This window comes from Elephas maximus, chromosome 18 (genome assembly GCF_024166365.1).
Source record: "Elephas maximus indicus isolate mEleMax1 chromosome 18, mEleMax1 primary haplotype, whole genome shotgun sequence".
Classification (NCBI taxonomy): domain Eukaryota; kingdom Metazoa; phylum Chordata; class Mammalia; order Proboscidea; family Elephantidae; genus Elephas; species Elephas maximus.
The window spans coordinates 45,567,882-45,590,531 of record NC_064836.1 but is presented as its reverse complement, the minus strand read 5'-3'; the positions used below and the strand labels follow the sequence as shown (position 1 = coordinate 45,590,531).

The 22,650-nt window shown below is 37.7% G+C and overlaps 1 long non-coding RNA gene across 4 annotated transcripts in view; it reads left to right on the top strand.

Annotated features, from left to right (window-relative positions):
* Nucleotides 1–583: 583 nt before the first annotated feature.
* Nucleotides 584–22,650, top strand: part of LOC126061472 (uncharacterized) — a 597,975-nt gene continuing 575,908 nt past the window's right edge. For 3 of the 4 annotated variants that reach the window (XR_007513795.1, XR_007513786.1, XR_007513794.1), the window contains exon 1: nucleotides 584–868. This is a non-coding gene — a long non-coding RNA (uncharacterized LOC126061472). Of the gene's footprint in view, nucleotides 869–9,343; nucleotides 9,438–22,650 lie in introns of those variants that run through there. The other variant, XR_007513797.1, reaches the window with a different exon arrangement.

Sequence of the window (22,650 nt, the reverse complement as noted above, 5' to 3'; positions counted from 1 at the left end):
GGGAGAGCCTGTAGGTACTCCATTGTCTGGTAAAGTTCATATGACTGCATTCTTTTTTGCAAGGGGGGTGGAAGGGAGAGTGGGAAGGAGGGGGTGTCAGCTCAACTGTAATAGCTGCACAGATTTTTTTCTCTCTCTCTCTCTCTGCCTCTCCATAGATTGTTTCTGTTTCCTACCCTGTCTCATTTTGCATAGCTCAGAAAGAATGCTAATTAAGATCCCTTGTCTTAACCTGAAAATAATGACTCGGATATAATTAGTAATCGGCTGAGAGTTTAAAATTCTGGTAGGGGACCAAAAACATCAGTTACGGTACTTAGGAGGGAAATGAAGAATTATTTTTCTGTAATCAAGGTAAACATGGGAGAGGGGGCTTTCCCTCCCATCTTTTTAACCAAATTTAACCAATGGTGTTCTACTGCAGATGAGAGGATACTGTATTTCAAAACTATTTTAGTCATCAAATTGCAAGAACACAAATCAGTGGCAATCGAAGCCTTCTTAATCCTCCTTAGGATGCAATTCAGATGAAAGAACTGCTTTTTTTTATTATTATTTTTCTTTTTGTATGTGTGTGTTATAGATGGATCTGAGAATGCTGTCTGGGCTTGGTGCCAAGGGCTGGTATTTCACAGCAGCGACTGCCTCACAGACGAGCTGGGGGAAGCAGGAGGGAGACTCTTTCTTAGGGTGCCACTACTATGGAGACACAGCTGGGCTGAACAAGATTTGCTTCAAACAACAACAAGAGAGACAGAAAGTATCTGGTTCAACCGCTGCCCAAGCAGGCAGGCACCAGAAGAGCTAGCAGCCAATCCGGCCATGCTCGAAGCCAGCTCTGCAGCTCAGCCAATCAGTGACATCACTGGTGAGAAACTCATTTACATCATGCAGTAATGAACTTCGTTTAACATAGCCTCCCTCCTTCCCTCCTACCCTCCCTCCCCTCCCCATATTAGGTCCTTTCATTAATTATTCTGCTGGCATAATTTAAACCGCGATGCAAAAATGTGGCTACATTCTCACTGATAGCTTTTTCCTTTCTTTCCCCTGCATTGGTGTCTGCCGTCATTGAAAGTGATTCTGGGCACAACTCTGTTTGGACCTTGCAAAATTAGCTTCTCCTCAACAGTCTTAGAAAAAAATAAATCTTTGTTTTTATCTGCCCCTTCCCCCTTATGAATAGCAAGCTTTCTCCAAGTTGGGGTTCAGAATCGCACAAAAAGATGCACTGCCATGGAATTCGCAGTTTTTCCTAGCAATCTGCGTCTTAGTGCTGTCTTTAATGTTTCCAGATTTTATGCTGCAGTGGCCATTTTACATACAGTGCTTTATCCAAAAAGCTCTTAGGTGCGTCCATCACAATGCAGCAAAGTTCACTCTTGTTATATTTCATTCCTCACTGCTCTCAGCCAACATGTGATTTTATTAATGAATAGAACTGAGGTCATTTCTGGACAAATCTCCCCCTTCCCATCTCAGCACAATGCACCTGATTTGCATCCATTTACTAGAAACACTGAATGCAAAAGCCAGTGAGAAAAGAAGTTAAGGCACCAGCTTACATATTATTTCAGAATATATCTCCACAAAGCTGTTTGTTTTTCAGAATGTATAATATTTAATATTTGTCATAGTATTTCTTATAAAATGCTCCATCTCCATTCCCAATGCAATACCGTTAGCAAATTTATTGGATTGTTACATAACCAAAGCAGAGCGAATGAAATAATATACGCGAATGGGTTTCTTTCTTAGCAGAAAACCGTTGGCAACACGATCTTCTGCTGCGCACTTGTATTTAGTTTGTCGGGGATAAAGTCGATTGTTCTATAGATAACTTCAGGAGGTTGGCATCATGTGCCATGTGAAGATTGCAGTTTGCTTTAGAGAATCCCAGAGAGTGAAAATGGGTCAGACTTGAACATGATTTCTCTTAAGCCGTATCTTTGTTGCACATCGGCATTAAAGGAATACAGTTTCTGGCAGAGAAGGTAAAGTTTTCATCTTTATTTTTGGAAGAATGTTTGGAATATACTTATATAAAGACATGGAATTTTGAAAACATCGACAAGGGTTTCCGTAACAGTGCTAGATTCCTTTTGGAAGCTTAAAGATTACAATGACAGGCATAGTCACTTTTTAAGGCATAGAAAGGATTTAGACGCTACACCACGGCTCTTTTAATTCGGGAGGCATTCCATCATCCCATCATCAGTATTCAGGTGGCGACTGTCCTGAATCAGCCACAAGCTCCCCTGCTGCAGATCCTGTAATTTGAATCATGTGTAATAATATATTATCCTACTGGGGGCCTTCTTTCAGTAGGAGGATGGTTTATACATTCTGCAGTAAGAGAACTTTTGGCTCCTGGCCGACTCATAGCCATTACTCACATAGGCAATCACGACTGTCTTCCTTAAGGAATAACATCTGCACGACCTCCCGAGCCAAAAATCTGCAGCCTCCCCCCACGTTATGAATTACAATTTCTTAGAATTGGGAACACTTGACAAAACTGAAGTAGAAAAATGGAAGGTTTTAAGGGAATGGATCAACATTTTATTGAGCATGCCCTCAGGCGAAAGCGCGAACTCCCATTCCTTTGAAAGCACGGATAATGCTGAGGAAATGGGGCCGAAAACACACCTAGCTGCGTTCTTTCGGTTTTTTAGACACAGCTGAAATGCAAGGGTTTTATGAAGAGATGGCCGTCTCTGTGTCTTTCTCTGGACACCTTAGCAAGGTCCTGTAAAGGGTGTGACAACGTGGAGGGATGAAAGAAGGGCGGAGTTGGTTGTGAAAGCTGAGGAGCCTTGCCCCACCTTAGGAAGGAGGCAACGTGATATTGCAGAAGCCATTTTGATCTAGGAGTTAAAAGTTCAAGTACTGGCTCTGATTCTTTCTCTTGTTCTGACCTTGAGCATATCACTTAATTTCTCTCAGTTTGTCCTTATCTGTGAAAAATTAAGTACACTGCCAGCCCACAGAGATAATCTCTGTGTGGAACACCCTCCCGTTTTTAAACAGTTGAACTCCTTCTTTGCTTTTAGGACCAGGTCAAATGTTCCCTCTCGTGTGAAATCTTTTCAAATCACCGTGGCCAGAATCTCTCACTTTTCCATGCTTATCTTTGTACCTCCATTCTTGATTGTGTGGTAGTCGACATTGCCGTCTGGCCATATGTGTGCATATTTTTTGGCACTAGACTGAAAGCCCCTTGGAGGCAGAGAGCACATTGAATTTATTTTCTATCCCAGAACTGTAAGAATAATAAATTATGATTCTGAGTTTCAAATCGACGTTTTAATTAGTGAGTTAAAGTACATTGCAAGTTGTGGAGGGTTATGTGGATCCCAAGGATTACTTTTGTTATTAACCATTACCACCTTGTACCAGCTGATGTCAGCTTTACCTTATCAATGGGATGCGTCTCATTTCACTGGCCTTTCAGTAGCACTTAGAATGAATGGTTGCAGCTTTATTTTTCTTAAACAGTTGGAGGCAATTGTAAATCCTTTTATTTATCAAATTTGGAATTAAACCAACTTAGTTTGGTTTATAAAACTTAAAAATAAACGAAATTGATGCAAATTAATTGCAAAGCAGCCATGATAAACAAATTACAGTATCCGGCCCTACTGTTAATGATGTAGAAGAATTAATTACTTGGAAGAGGTAAGCAATTAATGTTGGATGTTGAAATGCTCGACAAAGCATACTAAATCAGGAAATCTGAAATCCTGAGGCTTATTCTTGGTGTTACAATCGAGATATGTATTTTAATCTATAAAATAGCACAATATAATCTTTTAAGAGCGTATTTCTAGCTGTTTTTAATATTATCTAATAGCATAATGCCAAAATACGATTGCTTTTATGTTACTCGTCTATTTAAATTTGTATTTTTGGCTACTGTGCTACTGCTAAATGGAAATTAATTTCTTCGCAATCAGTGGTGCTCTTGTTATTATGTTTACAAGTTGTTTTTAGATTTCAAAAATTCAATTTCAGACTATTTTCCCAGTACATGTTATGAGAGGGGGGAATGGATACCTAGACATAAATATATATTTACTTTTCATATATGGAAAAATAGAAATTTTAGAGTTGGAAATCATCTAGTGTGAAATCATTATTTCAGTAAAGTCTTGAGATGAAAGTTACCTTGCACAAGTTTACCTTTCAAGATCCTGGGACAGCTAAGCCTGTTATTCAGAATTCAGAAAGACTGGTTTAATATTCTCTCCACTCCACCAAATTACCTTCATTTTTAAAATAAAGCAGATAGGCTTATGTGATGTATTGTGCTAACATAAATTACATTTGCTCATTTGTCTTTGTGTAACCCACAAAACAACACTCTTAGTGAAGGATTCCCACTTGAGGTGAAAAAAACACAAGACCAGAGCTTATTGAGGTGTGTTTTCTCTACCGTTCTACAATAATGTAATCACCTGCAATTGTGTCGTTACTGATATCAGTTTTCTTTAGAAATAATTTTGGTTTTAATAGAGAAAAAAATTGACACAGAATATCCATATTCACTTTGCAGTGGATTTGAATTCAACTAGCATGAATATTGTATGTTCAATTATAGGATTGTTTAAATAGATTTGGGCGGAGCTAGTTTGCACTTTTTTTAGCCAATGAATTGTGCTGTTATTTTTAACTTTTTTCTGCTAAAGTCTTCAGTTATCTCAATATTGAAGCATTTCCTTCTAGCCAGTGTTTAAAAATAGAATTCTGAACCCTCCAAGTACAGTGTGATGAATTGTGCCTACCCAGATAGCTAATATTTCAAAAAGACAATAAAAATAGTAAGAATCAGTTCAGCTTCTTCTATGCAGAAAATTACAATTGAGAGCTCAAAGAATGAGTAAATGTGGGACATCTTAAATTAAAAAAATATTTATATAATTTTACATCATGGTTTGAGACATGATAACTAAAAGCCATTTCCATCTGAATAATATTGTATTTCCTATGTTTATTATTTTATTTTTATTTTTTTATTAATGTACCACATTTTCTTCATAAATAACGTGTGTGTTACATGTTTCTTGCCCACTGTGCAATTCCCCCTTGTTGTTTTCTTATTTTTGTAAGCATGCTATGCCAATTTGTTTTTACATGTTGCTGACTTCAGTTGATACTTAGAAGACATAATTAAACTATGAAATAAGCAGACCTAACATAACCTAATGGTTTCACTTAAGATGATCTGATAAGGTTTTCGCGTTCAACTGTTGAGCTAATGCACTGTAATTAGCAACTTAAATTAATAGAAACAAACGCTCAGTTCCGATTGTTTATTTTCTAATTGCCTGGGGACTACCAAACTCGATCCATGACTTCTTGACCATGGATTATACCTTTGTTATACAATTATGATCAAAGGAAACATTTTAGGACAATTTTTATACACAGAAGCAGGAGATTAAAGAAAATGAACAACATGAAAGAAAATGAACAGGACAGTACGATTTACCTGTAATTTGGGAGGACGGGTGAACGAGGCCAAAATGCACTTCTGGAAACGTCACACGCCATGTTACGGTATATGCATTTCTGCACTTGTTATGCGTGTGTGCACTATTTACATGGGTGTGTTATTTGTGAAAAATACAGTAGTGATAAACCAGATAGAAGTAATAAAACATACCCATTTATTTTGGTAGTTTTCTTATTCCAAAATTAGCTCTTGAATTAGAAAACTGGGGTAACTATTGGGACCTACCCTTGTATAACAAAATTATGAGGCTTGTGACTAAGAAACACTTATTTGTGAGATGGCATAGAAATACATGAAACTGGACTAAAAGTTTGCATCTTTCTTCATTCTCTTCTACTTAACCCCTAAAGCATGCTCAATATCAAGAGCAGTATCAAGTTTATTTAGGTGCTAGTGAGTATTTCATGACATTGATGATAACATGTCTTACTGTTAGTGAACAGTAGTAATGCTCCATAACTAGTTGCTGGGACAAGAAGAGGAAGAAAAGATTATGCATTAATGACTAATATTCACTGGGGATTACTTAAATGCCATATGCCACACTATACAAAGCATTATTTTCATTTAATCTCAAAACCAATCATCTAAGCTAGTTTTATTCTCATTTTACAGATGAGAAAACTGAGTTTCAGAAAGGTTAAGTAATTTGCCAAAATCTTGTGAATAATTAACAACAAAACTGGCACTCAAACCAAGGATTCTAACTTGAGAGCCCACATTCCTAATCCTTACACCCAAATTGAATAATCATGTGATTTTGCTGTTTGGCCGTAGGAGCAGAATTTTTTTCATGTGTTACATCCATAAATAATTTATCTGGTTCGGTTTTGTTTTAGGTGTCCACATACATTTTTGCCTTAGTATTTTATACATCAATTCGAACACTATTGACCTAACTATATTATCCAGGTTAATGTTTTCATTATATTTTAGTATTTATGCAACAATTAAGATCACTTAAAGTAATGTATACAAAAAAAATTTCTAAACAGTAAAGTTCTAGATGAATATAAGGTCATGATATTATCAAAATGTCTTCATAAGCCTTAATCACTAAAAATGATTATTAAGCTAAACGTTTCCATTTTCTCTTTCCTCTAGATGCTTCACTTATTAAATATATCACCTATCATATGAGAAAATGTAATGCTTATTGATTTGGCAATTGCAGAACGTCAATTAACAGTCTCACCAAACTCTGGCTATTAACAAATTTAAGGTCTTGATTCTTCAAGGATGTTTCGCTTTTTTCAGTTCTGGTTACACAGCTTGTCTCTGCAATCCACTGGGCTCCAGGGTTGCTAAAAGAGGAGAATTTTGCAGCCACTGATTCTGTATTAACAGATCTTATGCCAGATGTTTTTTAAAAGATTTTTTTTCTAGATCTTTTAAGATTTTCCTTTCTTTCTTTTTCTAAGATTTTTTTTTTTTTCCTAGTGGTTGACACTAAAGGACATAATCAACAAGTTGTTGAACTTAACAGAATCAGTTTAATTTTGGGAAGGCAAAGGGGAAAGCGGAGTACTGACAGTGTCCTACTTTCCCTGATGGATCACTGTCCGGTTTCATGCTCAATTTCTTTTTGTATTTGTCTCTCAATTATGTCATGCACTTACTACGTGCCAGAAACTATGAAGATAGTAATCTTAGTCTCTTGAACTCTAGCTTCAACATTGTCACTGATGTTGATTGTAAAAACGCTGCATATAAATATATACTAATGTATATTACAGCTGAAGTGTTTACACTTATTGCATGATTTGTTTTGCCACACCCTCAAAATTTCTAAAATAGCCATAGTTTTGAACCTTATGATTCCCATCCAAGTTTAATTCACTTTATCCCTGGTTCTTTTATAATCCTGACACCTAGAACTCAAGCTGATGCTTCTGGGAAGGTCTAGGGAATGCAAGGTGAAGCAAGGCTATCATTCTGTGTTCTGGAGACAGTTGTTAGTTGCCATCAAATCAGCACCACCTCATGGTGACCTTATTCATAACAGAATGAAACATTCAATGCCTGGTCCTGTGCCATCTTCATAATCATTGGTATGTTTGAGTCCATTGTTCTGCTATCTTGTGGTGGATTTTGACCTATGGCTTGTCTTCCAGCACTATATCAGACAATATTCTGTCATGATCCATAAGGGTTCTATTGGCTAAATTTCAAGAGTAGATTTCCAAGCCTTTCTTCTTAATTTGTCTTAGTCTGGAAGCTCCAGTGAAACCTGTTCACCATGGGTAACCCTGATGGTATTTAAAAATACTGGTGGCATAGCTTCCAGCATCATAGCAACATGCAGGCTACCACAGTATGACAAAATGGTAGACTGGTGGTGGCTGCAGACAGTAAGTCTGTTGATGTGGTCTAAAGACTTCATTAGCAGTTTTCAGGGGCATTTTATGATTTAGCCTGTGCCCATAAACCCATAAACCCAAAAACCAAAACCGACTGCCTTCGAGTGGATTCTGACTCATAGTGACATTTATAGGACAGAGTAGAACTGCTCCATAGGGTTTCCAAGGTTGTAAATCTTCATGGAAGCAGACTGCCACATCTTTCTCCCAAAGAGCAACTGGTGGGCTCGAAACACTGACCTTTAGGTTAGCAGCTGAGTACTTAAACACTGTGCCACCAGAGCTCCTTCCTCTAATGCTCAATAATTACCTTTGTACTTCCAAGATACCTTTACATTCATTTTATCAAAATTTCCTCTATGTGGATAAGAGTCAAGGTTAATGTAGCAGTTTCTCTCATTGCTTTCTGAACCTAGCAAGGAAATAAATCATTAGTAAAATTTTTGAGATATTTATTTATAGAATTTTTAGTTTTACACAATGGAAACCAGAGCCAAAAATAATTAAAACTACGTCAGTTACTAATTAATGATCACTTAAATCAGGAGGGCAATATAGAAGTGGTTAGGGGCATAGGGTCTCTGGCTAAATTTCCCAGTTTTGAATCCAGTCTCCATTGCTTACTAGATTCCTGACCTTAAACAAGGTATATAACTTCTGTGGGTCTAAATTTCCTCACCTATATGACAGTACCTCCCTGATGGAATTGTGAGGACTCTGGTAGTATAAACATAGAGACATTCGTGGTCTCTATTCAAAGTGCAGAGCTTATTTGGGAAGTGTCCGTGTGCATGTATGCATTTCAATAAATATTAATAGAGCGTAGTTCAGTGCTATAAAAGAGGTGTGTTCATGCTGTGTAAACACCTTTGTTCATTTCTTCCACTCCGCCACTCCAGTAATCTTTTTCTCTTCTTTGAACAAGTTATCAAATCATTGTTAATATCATTATCAGTTTCATCCCTTCAAATATTGGTTTCATTTTAAAAAGTTGTGAAAATAGAATGTAAAATCTTTTAATAATATTGTTATAATTTTACAATACAGTGACTAACAATACGTAATTTATTCTACTTTTTCTCCCTTACTCATTGCACGAATCAGAAAAGAAAAAAAAAAAAAATCCTAAGACAAATCTAAAAATGTACGAAGCCAATTATTTTGACTTTTTCAAACTTCTCTAGTGCAGGTAATATCTCAGACCCTGATACCCTAAAACAACCAGTGGCTAGATCCTTAATCAGTGGTATTCTGAATAGAATTTTAACACACAGTCCAAATGTCTAATGCTAGTGAATCAAATACAGGTCTTCCCCCGATTTTCGGAAGTTCGCTTTCCGCCCCTTCGCTTTGACCGAAGACCTACATTACATTAGTACATGTTTTCGCTAACTGAAAGAAATCTGAAGAGGATTTTTGCTTTTACAAAAAAGCGGAAATACCGTTCAGTGTTTGTTTTGCAGCCAAGCAGTTGAAGAAACAGCCCGCACCCGGAGTACTGAGAATGGCGTCGCCAGCTCCCTCCCCTTGAACTACACTCAGCATCTCAGCTTTTACTATATGTTAGTATTATTTTAGGTTTTACGTGTTATCTTGTATGATTTGGTAGGTTATTTTTTGCGTCTGGGAACACGCAAAAATTTTTCCCACGTTAAAGGATGGCAATTGCGTCTTTGCTTTACGACATTTTGGCTTACGGAAGGTTTCCTAGGAACGCCCTACTTTGGGATAGCGGGGTTAGCCTGTACTTCATACTTAACGGGCTTTCCAATAGCAATCTCTGTAATACTTAGGAAAAAATAGATATATTCTAATCAGAAGACCTGGGTTAGAACCCTCTGCAACTGCTTTAAGCCTTATTTTTCTTATAAAATGACAATAGCAATAGTGAATGCCAAGCAAGAGGATTGTGTGGGTTAAATGAGAAGACTTGTGGAATAACATTGTTTTCTCTTGCTCCTGTAGGGTTAGGAAAGCTTTGTCAAGTGTGTGTTTCAATATCATTGAGTCAATTTGATTTCAATAAAATGCCAGCCTCTGAGTAAACAACCTGTAGTACTATGTCTTCTATAGAACAGAGAACGACAAGATTGCTTTTATTTAAATTACTAATCAAAACCTTTAGTACAATTGATTGTAGGGAGTTGTGAATGTAAATTAATTAAATCAGTCTGTTTTCTTATCTTAAGCTGGGAACACTAAGACTAAAAATAGTTGCATTTTAAACAGAGGTGCTTTTTCTTTCTCTGAATAACTGACATGTTTGTATTTGGATAGAGAAGAAAATCAGGGAGAGGTTCCTAAGACTGAGGTGGAGGGACAACATGTTCAAAGGCATACAGGTTTTTAGGTCAATAGTAATCCTGCAGCTAATTATAAGGAGTGTCATTAGGTTGAAGGAATCACATTGTATAAACAGTGTCATATTTGAGCCCCTATCTGCCAATTTTATGATTTTTTTAATAATTTTATCTCATTTATTAATGTTTGTTACCATTTTCTTTAAGCTTTATCAGTGCTTTTTCATGGTGTCAGTCGTGAAAAGGTGATTAAATGAACTTTGTTATAGGTGTAGTTATTGGTTGAACTACATATATAAGAAAATTGCATATATGTTTCGGGTATCTTATAATAATTTTTTTTTAATAATCATCTATCTTTTTATTTCCAATGATAATTAGTTAATACACTATTAACCATCTGTCTTAGTTATCTAGTGCTGCTATAACAGAAATACCACAAATGGCTTTACAAAGAGAAATTTATTTTCTCACAGTCTAGTAGGCTGTAAGTCCAAATTCAGGGCGTTGGCTTCAGGGAAGGCTTTCTCTCTCCTTCGACTCTGGAGGAAGGTCCCTGTCTTCAATTTTTCCCTGCTTGAGGAGCTTCTCTGCACAGGGACCCTGAGTCCAAAGGACACGCTCTGCTCCCAGCACTGTTTCTTGGTGGTATGAGGTCCCCAATTCTCTACTTGCTTCCTTTTCCTTTTATCTCTTTTAAGATGAAAGGTGGTGCAGGCCATACCCCAGGGAAACTCCCTTTAGATTGGATCAGGGATGTGACCTGAGCGAGGGTGTTATATCTCATCCTAATCCTCTTTAACCACAAGCAGAGATTATAATTTATAACACATAGGAAAATCACAAAATGATTTTTCATGACATTTTTGTGAAAATGTGACAATCACACAATACTGGGAATCATGACCTAACCAAATTGACACGTATTTCTGGGAGGCACAATTCAATCCATGACACCATCACTGGAAATATTCTTGGACATCAGTGCCATTATGCATTAGAACCTATTTAGCTTTTCAGTTTGTGAACACTTCATTTTTCCAAGGAGTTAAGCTTGCCTGATGGTATCTTGCCAGCCTAGTCTCAAATTCTTTAAAAATTGCATTAAGTTATATTAACAACTTATTATGCCTTTGTTATTTAATAATCAATTTTCTAGAATTGGTTAACTGGGTTCACTGTAGAAACATATTCTTCACTGATACAGACTTCAGCATGGGTCTGTTAGAGACCATACACCATTTCCCCAGGGACAGTTCTAGTTTATGCTTGTTTTCCATAGCAATTATCAATGAAAAAAAAAAAAAGGCTCCCTTTTAATTTTCAATAGTATGCCATTTTAGATTAGATATTATGGGACCACTGTCATATAAAATAAAATTCTTGAATTTTGTGGCAAAATTCTCTTTTAAGATGTTTTGATCTATTGTCTTCATGAGGGTATTTGTACTTTGCAGATCATGCAACCTGAGTTTTGGTTTTGAAAATATGGTCACTACAGTGATAGATAATTTTGTTTTCATGTGCTAGACACTCAATGTGTATTTGTTGAATTGAATTCACTTATTTGACCATCATATTTAATTAGTAATCTTGCCTAGACTAATAACAGGAAGGAGCTGAGAATACTAATTTATCCAACAAATGTTTGTTGAGCACCATCTATGTGCCAATCACTGCTATAAGCAACAAATGACACAGCAGTAAAAACCAAATTGACAGTCTCATGCTCTAGGTTGTGAAACTTGTGTTCTAAAGGCCTTAATGGGGTAATGATATATATTATTTATTATGTTATACTGATGATATGTATTTATTATGTTATACATTACAGAGTCATCAGTATATGTTAACATTACATTGCTCTTTTATACAAGTTTCCTGGACAAAAGCAAGGCTTCCTTTAAAACCCACCTATTCTCATAACTACCCCATAGAGTTTCCAAGGAACCCTTGGTGGATTTGAACTGCAGACCTTTTGGTTAGCAGCCATAGCTCTTAATCACTAAGCCACCAGGGCAACTTGATGGCGATGAGTTTTTGGTTGTTCCTGTAAAGAACTCTCCATGGTTAAGGTTAACTTTATACCATGTAGTCTTACTATGTTTATTTTCCTTTTTCTGACTCAGTAGATCACTCGGCATCTTAGGTCCTTGTTGTGGATTGAATTGTTCCCCCCCAAACTGTGTGTCAACTTGGCTGGGCCATGATTCCCAGTATTGTGTGATCGTCCACCATTTTGTGATCTGATGTGATTTTCCTATGTGTTGTAAATACTACCTCTTTGATGTTAAAGAGGCAAGATTAGAGGCAGTTAGGTTAATAAGGCAGACTCAATTTACAAGATTAGGTTGTGTCTTAGGCCAATCTCTTTTGAGATATGAAAGGCAGAAAGGAGCAGAGAGACAGGGGTACCTCATACCACCAAGAAACAAAAGCCAGGAGAATAGCGTGCCCTTTGGACCTGGGGTCCCTGTGCTGAGAAGCTTCTCGACCAGGGAAGATTGATGACAAGGACCTTTCCCCAGGGCCAAGAAAGAGAGAAGGACTTCTCCTGGAGCTGGCACCCTGAATGTGAACGTCTAGCCTCTTAGACTATGGGATAATAAATTTCTTTTTGTTAAAGCCGTTCCACTTGTGGTATTTCTGTTATAGCAGTGTTAGACAACAAAGACAGTCCTCCTGGAGTTGATGGTTCCAGTTGCCCATGATTTTTCTGTTTGCATTAGTTGTAGTGAAAAAACATCACAAAGTTTAGTAAAGCAAAAACAAAGTTTTATTTGGCATATATTCAAAAAGGCAAAAGTGGGAAGTGGACAAGCATGCTGCCAGAGCCATGTCTGCCTGAGTCCAAGGAAATATTACAGGATAGGCAAGAATGGCAAAACGCACAAGCATGCTGCTAGAGCCATGTATGCCCAACCATTTCAAAATGGGCAAAACCATCGAAAGCTTCACCTTTTCACAGACTGACTAGAAACTGTGATCCTCCATTTTGAATTGTCTTTCTTTACAATCATTGGTTCAGGTTTCAGTAATGACAATCAGGAGGGTCTTCATTGGTCCAACAATTTTCTATTCACTAAATGTTAATAGCAAAAGATAAGAGTGGAAAGCCTTTTGTGTTCTGGTTTATTGGCTTATGTGAAAGGTTCTCTGGAAGATATTTCCCAAGATTATCCTAGCTATTGTCCTTATATCTCAGGGCCCAGTTGATGTGTCCTTGTGAGTCCTTGTGAGCCCAGCTCCAGCTGGGTCACATTCTCCATGCTCAAGGACAGGGAATAATGATTTCAATATTATTTCCTAAATCAGATTCAGTAAATAAGCAGCTCAGAACATTAAATTCCTAGTAGTCTTGATATCATCCTGTGTTCTAGCCAACAAGTTCATGTACACAGAAAACTTCTTACCTCATTAATCTTTGAAAACTTTTTTTTTTTTTTTTAAGGAGGACAGGTTATTGTTATTTTCTACCAACATATAATTCAAAATTTTTAAATGCATCCTGGAGCTTCTCAAATGATTTCTGAGTAAGCACCTTCTCTTGTTATTTGACTCTTCATAAAGTCCATGAATATTTTTAAACTTTAATGACTTAGGTTATGGGCATAAAAGAAACAATCAGCAGTTTATATACTAAAGCATACTCATTCAAAGTGAGAATAATGATATCATAAAATCGGAACCATTTAGCGTTTGAAACAGACTTAAAATGTTCAAGTTTAATTCTGTATTGTTCAAATGTGCACAGGAAACATGGAAAAGAAATGGTAATTGACTTGTCTAAATTTATAAAGCTAATTTGTGGCAGAGTCAGGAAAAGAAAGCATGTTTTTTTTAAATTTTGATTTTAAGAATTCTGATTATAAAGTCACTATTTTAAGTTTGAAATTCTGATTATAAAATTACTATTTTTTTAAGTTTGAAAAATTCAGAATGTGTATGAAAAAATTAACATTTTTAGTTATCTTACTCTATGTAGATTGCCATGGTTGCATAAACTCTATTTTAAAATATTACACCTTTTGAATAATATTGAAGTTTCACTCTCTACACAATTTTGTAACTTGCTTTTAAACACTAGAAGAAACATTATGTGGTATCATACCAGGGATGCAAGTTTGGATTGCAAATTAAGGAAGAAGGATCTTTTAATTTAGATATAGAAAAACCTTGCATTTTTTTGATTAAAGATTTGCAAATTCTTTGAGAAGAGATAGAATAAATATAGAAGTAAATACAGTTTGCAATGTTATCCATGATTTATTATGATCCACACAATCAAATGCCTTCGCATAGTCAATATATCATAGGTAAACATCTTTCTGGTATTCTCTGTCTTCAGCCAAGATCCATCTGACATAAGAAATCATATCCCTTGTTCCATGTCCTCTTCTGAATCTGGCTTGAATTTCTGGCAGTTCCCTGCCCATGTACCGCTCCAACTGTTTCTGAATTATCTTTAACATAATTTTACTTGCATGTGATATTAATGATATTGTTTGATAATTTCTATATTCCATTGGATCACTTTTCTTTGGGATGGGGACAAATAAAACCTACTCTTTCAGTTAGTTGGCCAGGTAGGTATCTTCCAAATTTCTTGGCATAGATGAGTGAGTGCTTCCAGCGTCGCATCTGTTTGTTGAGACATCTCAATTGATATTCCATCTCTTCTGGTGGCCTTGTTTTTTACCAAAGTCTTCAGTGCAGCTTGGACTTCTTCCTTCAGTACCACCGGTTCTTGGTCATATGCTACCTCCTGAAATGGTTGAACATTTACTAATTCTTTTTGGTGCACTGAGTCTGTGTATTCCCTCCGTCTTCTTTTGATGCTTCCTGCATTGTTCAATTTTTTGCCCATAGAATCCTTCAGTGTTGCAACTCAAAGCTTGAATTTTTTTTCTTCAGTTATTTCAGTTTGAGAAATGAAAGCATGTCCTTCCCTTTTGGTTTTCTATCTCCAGGTCTTTTCACATTTCGGTATAATATTTTACTTCGTCTTCTCCAGCTGCCCTTTGAAATGTTCTACATTCAAGAGCAAGTTTCAGAGTCTCTTCTGACACCCATTTTGGTCTTTTTTTTTTTTTTCTGTCCTTTTAATGACCTTTTCCTTTCTCTGTGTATGATGTCCTTGATGTTATCCTATAGCTCGTCTGGTTTTTGGTCATTAATGTTCAATACGTCAGATCTATTCTTGAGATGATCTCTAAATCCAGATAGTGTGTGCCCAAGGTTGTACTTTGGCTCTCATGGACTTGTTTTGATTTTTCAGCTTCGAGCTTGAACTTACATATGAGCAATTGACAGTTTGTTCCACAGTTGTCCCCTGGCCTTGTTGTTACTGATAATATTGATGTTCTTCATCGTTTCTTTCCACAGATGTTGTTGATTTGAATGCTGCGTATTCCATTTGGTGAGGTCCATGTGTGTGGTCACCATTTATGTTGTTGAAACAAAGTATTTGCAATAAGTTTTTGGTCTTTCAAAATTTTATCGTGTGATCTTCCATGTTGTTTCTGTCACCAAGGCCATATTTTCTAACTACTGATCTGGGATAAAATTCAGAAAGTATATGGAAAAAATTAACATCCTTTGTTATCTTACTCTATGTAGATTACCATGGTTGCATAAACTCTATTTTAAAATCATTTCCATTGATTCATTTTGAGATTATGTGTCAACTTGGCTGGGCCATGATTCTCAGTGTTTATATGTAATAACTCCCAAGATTGAATCTGCTGCGAGTAGCCAATCAGTTGAAAGAGAATTTCCTTGGGGGTGTGGCCTACATCCAAATATGAGCAGGTGTTCTGGCTTTTTTGCTCACTCTGGATCCTGCACTGTCTCCTGTTCATCTGACCTCTGGTTCTTGGGACTTGAGCTATTAGCTTATCTGCAGATCTTAGAATTCATAGATCTTCACAGCCTGAGAGCAGGAGCCCCACTCTCCCACCTGTGAATCTTGGGTTCTCCAGCCTCTGCAGCTACATGAATTGGGAGAAGCCTCGGACTTGGGTCATTTCAGCCTCTGCAATCACACGAGCCATTTCTTTGCTATAAATCTCTTTCTATACATATTTAAACGTTTTACTGGTTTTGCTTCTCTAGAGAACCCAGCCTACGACATGATCTTTCTTTGTTTCCAACTTCCATATTCCAATCACCAGTAATTATTAATGCATCCTGATTGCATATTTGATCAATTTCAGACTGCAGAAGTTGGTAAAAATTTTTAGTTTATCTTTAGCATTAGTTGTTGGTGCATATATTTGAATAACATTAGTATTAACTGGGCTTCCTCACGGGCATATGAATATTTTCCTATAATTGACAGCATTATACTTCAGCATAGATCATGAGTTGTTCTTTTTGATGATGAATGTGACATCGATTCTCTTCGATTTGTCATTCCTGGCATACTAGACAATGTTATTTTCTCATTCAGAATGGCCAATACCAGTCCATTTCAGCTCAGTAATGCCTAGAATATTGATCTTTATGCATTCTAGTTCATTTTTGACAACTTCCAATTTTCCTTGATTCATACTTTGTACATTCTGTGTTCTCATTCTTAATGGATGTTTGCAGCTGTTTCTTCTCATTTTGAGTCATGCCACACCAGCAAATGAAAGTCCCAGAAGCTTTACTCTATCTGCATCATTAAGGTTGACTCTACTTTAAGGACGCAGCTCCTCCCCAGTCATCTCTGAGTGCCTTCCAACCTAAGGGCTCATCTTCCGCCACTATATAAGACAATGTTCCACTGCTACCTGTATGGTTTTCACTGGCCAATTTTTTCAGACGTATGTCACCAGGTCCTTCTTAGACTCTCTCCACAAGCTACTTTTTCTTTATTATTTCCAAGGAGTGGTAGACTAAGTCTAATTGTGTATTTGACAAAGAGTAATTACAGTTAACAGCCATGATCTCATTTCCATTGATTCATTTTGAGATTCTGTGTCCATTCAAGTTTCTAATGGTGCAAGGTAGATAGTAGGGTCAAGGTATTTTAATAAAGATTAAGGAAATCTATGTTTAAATGAAATGAACCCTTTGTGCTGTTGAACAAAAAACACTGGGCTTCAAGTTTGTTTGTTACCCCAAAAGTATTTGAATCAAAATTCTAGTCAGAAGTCCTTAGTTTTAATGCTAGCCTTGCCACCAGCCATCTATGTGACGTTGGAACACTGGTGTTTACTGGTTTATACATTTATACAATGATGGGCATGGTACCAGATCTGGTGTTTCAACATTTATTTTTTCTCCTTTTTAGAAATAGAACCCTTTCTTAAATGAAATTTTCTCAGAAGCCCAAAATATAAAACAGATAAAACTGTAATTGTTCTAGTTGGATTCAGGGTGGGGACCCAGAACCCTCCCCCCTCCCCCATCCTGCACTTTCAGGGGTACCCAAGTGTCTCGGTGACAGCCTCAGAGATCTGTTGGTCTAAAATCACTGGAGTGAATAATTTCTAAGGTTCCCTAGAGTTTGAACATTAAACTATTATTATTTTGTTTTGTCTTGTCAGTGTCTAATAATAAATATAAATTATATTTCCACTAGATGGCAGTAGATGAAACCTTTGTTAGATCTGTTTCAACTTCACATTTAGACTGCTTAAAAATTTTTCAGACTTGAATTTCCTTATATTTTATGCTTTAAAATGTTTGTTTTTCTGAACCTCATTTATTTTTACTTAGTATCCTATTTTCACTATATTGTGGAATTATTGGTAACTCAAGCAGTTTTTACGATACCTGTTTAAAAAAAAAAAAACAAAACAACCCTGGTGACTTAGTGGTTAAGAGTTATGGCTGTAACCAAAAGGTCAGCAGTTTGAATCCACCAGGCACTCCTTGGAAGCTCTATGGGGGCAGTTCTACTCTGTCCTACAGGGTCACTATGAGTCGGAAAATACTGGAGGGCAGTGGGTTTGGCTTTGGTAAAGCATTAGCCTTGGTGGCAAAATGGTTGAAGAGCTTGGTTGCTAACCAAAAGATCAGCAGTATGAATCCACCTGGTGATCCCTGGAAACCCTACTGGGCAGTTCTACTCTGTCCTGTAGGGTCACTATGAGTCGCAATCCACTAGACAACATGGATTTGGTCTTTTTTTTTTTTTTTGGTTTGGTAAAATATTACTTGCTCTGGTCACAAGAGTTTTAAAAAAATGCATAATATTCAAATAAATATATTTAGATGAGCATCTAATTTTTTTTAGTAATACTGTCGTCCCTCCATATTTGTGCATCCATGGATTCAACTAACGACAGATCAAAAATATTCAGGAAAAAAAAAAGTTCCCCAAGGCAAAACTTGAATTTGCCATAACCTGAGCACTCCGCTGAATCCACACGGATGAAGCGGTGTGTAGGCATCCCGTGCTGTCACCTCCCGCCATTTCACAATCCTCAGTCTCTCTGCAGCGCTCGAGAGCATTGTTCTCCTCAGGTCTATTTAGTTTGCTACTTGTTGTGTGCACCCTTTATTTCTGTGGAAACATGGCTGCTAAAAAGCAGCGAAGTGGTCAAAGCAATCCCTCAAAGGCTAAGGGGGACTGTAAGGTGCTATCTCTTGATTAGAAAATAAAAATCTTAGATCTTTTGAAAACTGGTCTGGTGCTGCCGAAGTGAGCCGTAACATGGGAAGAACAAATTGAGCATGCGCACAATAAAGCTGAAATTCGCGGAAGTATTAGTGCTGACCGCACAACACCAAAAATGGTCTCTCTGGTGTGTGATGAAGTGCTTGCAAAGACTGAGAAAGCACTAAGTGGTAAGTGTAAGCAGTAACAGCTATTTTCATAGCATTTACATTTTATTAGGTATTAAGTGACCTGGAGATGATTTAAAGTATACGGGGGGATGTGCATAAGTTATATGCAAATACTACGTCATTTTACAGTGTTTCCTTCTGTGGTACATAAGGTCGCTATGAGTCCGAACCAACTCTATGGTGCTTAACAACAGCAACAACGTCATTTTATACAAGGGAGTTGAGCATCTGTGCATTTTGGTATCCATGGGAGGTCCTGTAACCAATCCCTGGTAGATACCGCAGGACAACTGTACCTCCTTGGTTTTCCAGCTTCCTGACCTATAACTCAAAGGTAGTAGCAACAGGGTCACTCTCATTTCCTATTCCATACTACTTGCCCCCTAACCCTAATACTGAAATTCTGATGATAATAGAAATATGCGTTGTGTATACTGTTAATGTTACAAGATAGAGATGCTTTCAGTTTATATTAACCAAGACCAGACTCATAGCAACCCTGGGATAGAGTAGGACAGTAATGTAGGGTTTTCAAGGAGAAGCTGGTAGATTCGAACTGCTGATCTTTTGGTTAGCATCTGTAGCTCTTAACCATTGTGCTGCAAGAGCTAACCTGTTGCCATCGAGTTGATCCCGACTCAAAAGGAGTCTATAGGACAGGGTAGAACTGCCCCATAGGGTTTCCAAGGAGTGCCTCGTGAATTTGAACTGTCAACCTTTTGTTTAGCAGCGGAACTCTTAACCACTCCACCACAAGGGTTTCCAGAGCTAGGTGGTAGAAATTCATTATAAGGATAACCAGGAAGTGAGATAGCACAGGAAGCCGCTCTGTGCTCCGGAGGAGGGACTAAACAATAAATTCTTCTTTGCAATTTCGCAGCAGCTCTAGTGTTCTCCAAGACCCACCAGTTATAGTAACCTTATGCAACACTATTGTTGTTAAACTGCGTAGAGTTGGCCCTCCATTCATGGTGATCCCCTTGTTGCCAGGTAAAATCCCCAGGTTTTGCTCGGCCTGACTTGTTACCGCCAATAAACAAGAGGCAAAGGTGAGAGATTTAGAAAGACGCCTTTATTTCGTCCTTCAAGGAAAAGGAGCAATCGGGCTGCTGCCTCCAAGATTGCTCACAGGCAGCTTGGGGACCTCGGTTTTTTCAGAGAGCGGACAAGGAAATGTAAATTCATCATGAATATTCAGGATTGACCTTCTTGCAGGTGCTCAGAGCTTGGGGATGACTATGCATTTTCTTTAGACAAGGGTTCAATCCCCCAGGATGGAGGAAGAGGTTGATTTTCTTCCATTAAGATGATAACTCACCACCCAGAGGTGGGTTGGGGCCATCTGTGGCCCATTCTGTGATTATCTTGTCAAGGACAATTTTAGAAGAATGTGGGGTTTATTCTGCTTGGTGTAGGAGGATAAGCCAGAGCAGATGTCTATTAGACGGGCTGGGCTCTGAGGCTGCCTGCCTCACTGTGCGCAAAAACCATGCCACCCATCATTGGTTGGAGATCAGACTGTTGTGACCCATATGGTTTTCCTTGGCTGTTTTTTCAGAGGTAGATCTCTAGGACTTTCTTCCTAGTTCATCTTACCCTGGAAGTTTTTCTGAAACACTCAACACTCAAGCCTCCACTGACAGACAGGTGGTGGCTGCACATGACATGAATGGGCCAGCAATTGAACCAGATGCCCTGCAAGGAAGGCAGTGATTCTACCACTGAACCACTGATAGCTTATGCAACACTGAGCCTTCCTCCTTTTGTGTGTCACTTATCTGTACTCTCCAGCATGAGAGAACTGGTTGGGTCAATTTGCGCCTGGGGAGTGCAAACCGTTAATTGCTCAACTACTAGCCAAAAGGCTGGCAGTTCGAATCCATCCAGAGGTGCCTCGGGAGACAGGCCTGGTGGTCTGCTTCTGAAAGGTCACAGCCATGAAAACATTGTGGACAGTTCTACTCTGAGCACATGGGGTCACCATGAGTCAGAATTGACTTGACAGCAGCAAACAACCCCAACAACAAAAATCTTCCACAGGTTATCCCTAACAGAAAGAGTCTTGTGCTGCTTCGTTAACGCTGAATAGATCTCGGTGAGGGCAGCTTACACATGGAAGGGCGAACACCCGAACATTCAAAGTTTATACCTGTTGTCCAGGTGAAATTAGTCCTAGCTTCCCATTTTATTCTCAGAATCATCCCAATTTGAATGATACATTACATAGCTACCTGAATATATAGTTATCTTTTTCTTAAGCAATAATTCTTGTTCTTCAGGGCAGGGTCATGTGGTTCTATCTTTGTTCCTGCAAGAAGAACTGCCTGAGGCTACTTTCCCAGGCAGGGGCTGTGGGGCCAACAACAGGCATTTAAGCTGTATCTACTGACTGCCAATTATGTAGTCCTTAGAACAAAAAAAAAGATCATTTAGGAAAGAAAGCTAGCTTGAAACTCAAGCACTCTCCCTCATTAGTTCTATTTTAGCCCCTAGATAAAATCTTTCTCCAATGCTATGTGGAAAAGAGGATATGATTTTCATTATCATAGATAGTGCAAAGCTAGAAAAGAACTTTCAGTGGCTTGTCTGTATTACACTAGAAATATCAGGGAAAATTCCAAAATTAGAGCTTTAAAGATGGTTAGTTCACCATCTTTTCTACATAAATGATAGATTGAGTCTTTAATCATCATTCTTAATAATAATTCACATTGCCATTAAATGTATAGGAAGTAGTTATCTTTCCATCTAAGTCATTACCGAGAATTCTCTTAAGTAATCATCTTTGTATCCTTAAATACTCTTTTCCCACATTAGTCCTTTATCATTTTAATTGAATACAGCTAATATAGTGAATCATAGATCGCAAAGCCTTTCCCCCTTTAGAACTGGTTTATAATGAACAAACATTAAGTGATCGTTTGAAGTATTTAACTCAAGGAAGAAGAGACTGAGTTGTACCAATCTCCAAAATATTAAGAGTTTTTCAGAGAGAGCTATGATGAGCTACTTGCCTATCTTCATACAGAACATCAGAAAGAAAGATTAAGTCATAACTTGAAACGTTTTGTTTAGAACAATTTCCTGAATCCTTGTTTCCTTGCTGTTAGAATGGGCTTCTGAAGACATTTGTGTAAAGGTTTTTCTCTGGAAATTATTTATTTCACTTACGGTATTTCAGACACTGTTACGCTGAATTGGAAATGGTGGACATAATGGGCTCACAGATGTTACTTCGAGCAGATAAAGTATGGAAATGCCCACTTATTTGGTTGAAAACGTCGTAGGTCTGACTGAAAGATTAACTTCTGTCGCCAGAATCCCATTTCGTTTTCCTCATCCTGAACCTAAATAAAGAGTACTATGTGTTAGCCTCCTAGCAGTTAGGTGGTGTCATATGACTAGCTCTGGCCAATGCAATATGACCGGAAATCATCTGAGTTACCTCCTGGAATAGTGTGAAGGAGCCAGCGTGCCTACACTCCTTGTTCTTCCAGCTTAGTGATGGTGGAGGCCGTGCATATGATGGCATAGCCACAATATAGAAAGAGCTTGGATTCCCAAGATTCTTCTTGAAGGGAGCTGTGCAAAGAGAATTTTGAATGAAGAAACACTTTTATGTCCTAGGCCACTGAAATTTCAGGGTTCATTTGTTGCCATAGTGTAGCCTGGCCTTTTTTGCTAATAAAGGGAA